Source organism: Theobroma cacao, chromosome 1 (genome assembly GCF_053813885.1).
Source record: "Theobroma cacao isolate CCN51 chromosome 1, ASM5381388v1, whole genome shotgun sequence".
NCBI classification, from domain to species: Eukaryota; Viridiplantae; Streptophyta; class Magnoliopsida; order Malvales; family Malvaceae; genus Theobroma; species Theobroma cacao.
Genome location: NC_142639.1, coordinates 14,038,826 through 14,044,559, shown reverse-complemented (window position 1 = coordinate 14,044,559; position 5,734 = coordinate 14,038,826). Strand labels below are relative to the sequence as shown.

The following is a 5,734-nucleotide window of genomic DNA, read 5'->3' as shown; positions in this document are numbered from 1 at the left end:
TTTGGAATGTTCTAAGCTTAGATTGTTTTGGATTTAAATTGTTTTGAGTTCAAATCATTCTTTATTTGCATTTAAGTTAAAATAAAACCATAATTAAATTTTATATTTTTAATATTAAATTCAAATTATTACAACTTTAAATAAGATTGTTTTCAAGTTCGAATCTTTTCAAATTCGATTCATTTCAAATAAGAATTGTTTCAAATTTCAAATCATTTCGGATTTAAGTATCTTAGAGTTTGAATTTTTTACTTTTTAATCAACTTAAATTTGATTTTGGATTTTTTTGAGTTGATTTCCGAGTTTCAATTCATTTTGTCACCACAACTATTTTTTTTTTGTTTGAAAATTTGTCACATTTACCATTGACTTTAAGCATTGGAAAGGTTCACACAAGAAAAACTATGACACCTTTTCAATGTCTATTTTGCAAGAGTGAAAAGCCTACTATTAGTTTACCTGAATCTCGACTTCAAGTTCCCTTTTAAGAAAAAAGCATAAGCAATATGAATTACTATATTATTTTTATTATATTTTTAATTATTATTTATATGTTTTAGTTAACTACAATTCATTGAATTTTATTCATATAAATTATGTTAATAAATATATTAAAACTGTTGAACATCTTTAACAATAATAAATGTGAGACAATCCAACATTGGAAAAATAAAAAGAAAAATTTAAATAAAGATGAGTATAAATCTATTACAATTGGATTTTAGTAGGCAATGGACTATACACGGGCTATTTGGGCCTAATTGGTCTTGAAATTAATTAAATTTAATATTTAATTAATTGCACTTAGCACATGTGCAAACGTAGGCAATTAAAATAATTTTAAAATTTTTTTCAACAAATAAGTGTAATTATTGGAAACAGACAAAACGATTAAGTTTGTTTGAAAAATAATTCGGTTATGTTTGTTTGAAAAATAATTATATCTATTGGAAAGCCAACACAATTGTTTGTTTGAAACAAACAGAAACAAACACAATTGTGTCTGTTGGAAAATATCACTATTGCCTATAAACAAAACCTTCATCTCGAACAAAAAACATACAAAAGAACAATCTCTCCTTCCTTTTCAATATTCTTCAGATTTTTTATATTATTTTACTGTAGAAAATCTTATAGAAGTCTAAGTAATCTTGCCATACATCGATGGATGTTCAGTGGATTGATTTCGTCAATGCAAAATGCAATCAATCACAGGGCTTCATTGTATCTTTAAGGTTTATCACCTACAACCCTTTTACACGTAATTAGTAGGGGTGAATAAAACCTTAAGGATAGCGACACTATAACATGTCTTAAAGCCATTTCAGTATTTTTTAATTCAATGATCTAACAATCTTAAGGTTGTATTCCGTTTCAACAATGATTGCTACAAGTGGAATACTAAAAGAATTGGCATTTGACTTTGTGAAATTGCACCGGTTTGATGGTGACAACTTTCTAAGATGGTAGAAGAAGATGCATTTTCTACTATCAACATTGAAGGTTGTTTATGTCTTGACAACACCTAGACTAGAAGAAGGTGAAAATGAATCTGTTGCTGCAACCAAAGAAAGGCAGAAATATGACAATGTAGATTTTATGTGCAAATGTCACATTTTAAATGGTCTGACTGATGGCTTATTTGACATATGTGAAAATGAGGCTACTACAAAAGAATTATGGGACAAATTGGAGGCCAAGTACATGACAAAAGATGCAACAAGTAAGAATTTTTTTTTCAATCACTTTAATAATTATCAAATGATTGATGGATGTTTGGTTATTGAACAATTGTGTGAAATTGAAAGAATGCTTAATCAGTTTAAGCAATATAAGATGAACATAGATAAAACTATAGTTGTGTCCTCCATTATAGACAAACTTTCTCCATCATGAAAAGACTTTAAAAGAATCTAAAGCACAAGAAAGAGGAAATAACTCTTGAGGATTTGGTAAATCATCTTTGAATTGAAGAGGAATGTAAGAAACACGAACAAGTTGCTATTTCTAGTAAAGCCAAAATACATGTTCTGAAGAAAGGACAAACCACTAAACCTATTGAAAAGAAGTTCAAATAGATTGCTAATGGTCTGAAATTCAAAAGAAAAAACAAAAGCACATGGTTTCATTGCAGAAAACTACGACATTTCAAGAAAGAATGTTGATTATTGAAGAAGAAAATTACTTCTTCTAATGGAGCTGCTTTTGAAAATTTTGTAGCCATGATTTCTGAAATCAATGTACTTGAATAAAATGGTGCCTGATAAGATGATGCAAGAGCAACAAAGCATATGTGCAATGATAAGAGTCTGTGCAAGAATTTCACATCAAGTGTCACGACCCGGAACCTCCCTCAGGCCCATGACAATCGCCGCGACGTCCCGATTGACACTCATTATCCGGAATGCCAACCGGAACCCCGCAAGGCTTACATATCAGTTTCTTTCCTTTCTTGTGAGCAATCATTGTTAGATATCGAGTCTTTAGAGAATATATACTATTTTAGATCAAAAACAATCAAAATAAAATTTTCGCCACATAGGGGTATTTTGGTCATTTTTTTTCTCAAAAATTTCAAAATTGGCTAAAACGTAATATACAAGTACAAAATACATAATTCATATTCAAAATGAGTTTAAAAGTCTAAAATCTTCATTTAAAACGAAATTACGATTATTTGAATAAAATAAGAAAATAAAAGAAATATTAAGGGAAATATTAAGGGAAATATTCTATTTTCTTATAAAACAATATTTATAAAGTTATACGTGAATAATTTTTATAGCGTAAAAGCTAAATAAATTTATACATACTGAAATACAGTAAGCCAAAATATTTAATTTAATTTACAATAACCAGAGGGCCCCCGAATAAACAAAAGTAAAGAGGACTGTGAACCTACGGTTTGGAAAATGCAGATCCAATAGTAGTCCTCGATGAGATCAGCTATCTACAGTCTATACTGAACCTGAAATGGGTGGAAAGGAGTTGGGTGAGATTTTGCAATCCCAATGAGTAAACAGACATTATCATAAATATCTAAAGGCGAGTAAAATGGAGGCAAGTTTAAACAATAAATTTCAACCCATTTCATAATGTTTTCAATTTATTTCTTAAACCATAAAATATTTGTAATTTACCAAAACAATTGTTAAGGCTTATGTCTTTTATAAAAACAAGGCTCAAGCCAAAACTAATCCTCGGGGATACCTTGGCCGAGGCATCTAACCGAGTCCGCCAAGGGTGTTAAAATATTCACACGTGAAACACATTTTTATTTTTAAAACCAGCCGTTCCTTGGCGTTGGCCGAGTTACACATTCACGTGGGGGTTCGACGTGAAGTGAGCTCTAATACTACCCCAGGAGTTACCCTCCTCGCCTCTACAACCGGAGTAACTATATAACTGGGTTTACCGTGCCCCTCTAATAGGCAGTCCACGGAAACCCGTCACTGCAGTGACTAACCCACCAATTTTAATAAAATTTCGACAGTATAACGTGGCTTTTATTTATTTATCCAGCCTGCATAGTAAAACAACTTACATAAATTTCCCAATGCATTCACAAAATATAGCCACATATACTCATTTCGCATAAGCCATTCCTAGGAAAATATATATTTTTCAAGTCAATTTGTAGCCTCCAATTACTCAATTTCATAATCAATACAATATATTTTTATTTGTCACATTTATTCCTAAAACATCAAAAATCCCGTTTTAATCTCGTTCTCATTTCATAAAATACATAAAGGGCATTTAAAATAAACTCTAGATAATTTACAATAATAATAAGTTTACTCACCGTTTGTACAAAATAAAAGCTTTCTAAGTGCCCCGATCACTACTCGTCGGGTACGACTTCTTTGCCTTTTCCGGAAGGCTCTCCTCCTAGACACATTACAAAAATTTACACAATTCATCACATTGATGCTAAATCACTATATAATTAACTTAAATCCTATACTAATGCATGGTATGAAATGCAATAGCCTAAAACGACTTAAATGCGGTATTAACCTATTTTTGGCACTTTGCCCGATAAATTGCTAACGCGCTCCATTTTAGCTCTAAATCATCCCATTCTCTCTCCAACATTTCTAACCATTAAATATCAGCCAATAACCTTCTAAAAACAACAAAATCAGCTCACTCCCTTCCTTGGAAAATTCGGCCAAAAATGGGACATTAACTCGGTAAATTTTCTACTTTGTTTTTCTATCACGTTTAATCGTTTTTCATCATTTCTCTTCATTTTCCTTAGAATAAAATCAATTCATCATCATTGTACAGCATTGAGCATCCAGCCAAGAGTGGGTATTGTGAAAATTTACTGATTTCTTGCCCAATTTAATTTCTAAACACATTTAACTAACTAAAACTATCAATTTAACTAAAAATCAAAACCTAAAAATTTCAATTTCTCTCTCCTAGAATTTCGTCCAGCCCTTGATATCACTTTTTGATCTCTCTCCTCAAGCATGCTAAATGGAAATAAAGGCATAGGAAAGGTAGAAATCAAGCTAAAATCGAAAAATCTTACCGTTAGACGCGTAAACGGTCAAAAACCGCGAATTTCTCTTTGAATTTTCTTGTTTCTCTTTGGTTTTTCTTTTCTTCTTCCTTTCCTCTCTATTTCCTCTGTTTTTCTTCCTTATGGCCGGCCAGCACTCAAAATTTGGGTTTAAATGGCTGACTTTTCATTAAAATAATATTATTTCATTAAAAAAATGCCATGTGTCACTTTCCCATTGGCCCATCTTTAAAATTTCATCCATTTGTTTCCAAATTTTCACCATACACTTGTCTCATATATTCATAGCTTAGATAAAATTCTCAGACTCATCCAAAGTCTCGGTGGAGTAATTTTTGCAATTTACACTTTTACCCCCGTAAAAGTCAAAAATTACATTTTTGCCCCAAAAATTGAAAAATTGCCCATAGACATATTTTTCATCCCTTATAGTCATACCATTCTCCAATTTGTCAAATTTGATCTAAATTCTCTCAAAATCTCAAATTTTGTCCATGGGTGGCAAAATTACGATTTTGCCCCTACACTCCAAAAATCACCAGAATTAAACTTTTTCACTTCCTATCATTAAATTATACTCCAAATAGTTAATCTTGGTCAAAAATTTCACTCCATGATCAAATTATTATCTTAGGTGGCAAAATGACGATTTTGCCCTTGAATATCAAAATTTCTAATTTTACCCCAAATGAACCCTCGAACTCCGAACAATCATTTTTAGTCATTCCTGAACTATAAAATATTAAATTTCATCCTACAATTCCTATTTGAACTAGTTCGAGGTTAAATCAACTCAAGTGTACCGTTAGGTACAATATCGGGTTTCGTCTTTTCTTATGTGCTTTCCTAGCATAATAACATGCTACTCAGTGCATGTATGTCATGACATGTATTTATAGGGTCGGGTTTTACATCAAGTGAGTATAGAAATTTCTTATTCATGGGAAATTCTTCTACAGCAACTATTAAAGGCAAAGGGACTATTGAACTTAAGTTCACTTTTGAAAAATCTTTAACTTTGAAAGATGTATACTATATTTCAGAAGTTAGGAAAAATTTAGTATCTGGAAGTCTATTGAATAAGTTTGGTTTCATGTTTGTATTTGAGGTAGATAAATTCATTCTGTTCAAGGAAAGAATATTTGTTGGGTAAGGTTACATGTGTGAGAGAATGTTCAACCTAAATATTATTAATAATAA

General features: G+C 31.1%; 1 long non-coding RNA gene across 1 annotated transcript; it reads right to left on the bottom strand.

The window, feature by feature from the left end:
* Positions 1 to 2,828: 2,828 nt before the first annotated feature.
* LOC148764553 (uncharacterized) lies at positions 2,829 to 4,671 on the bottom strand. Its single transcript, XR_016024551.1, has 3 exons — positions 4,544 to 4,671; positions 3,806 to 3,891; positions 2,829 to 2,968 (listed from the first exon to the last, which is right to left on the bottom strand). It is a non-coding gene; the product is annotated as an uncharacterized LOC148764553 (long non-coding RNA).
* Positions 4,672 to 5,734: the final 1,063 nt, after the last annotated feature.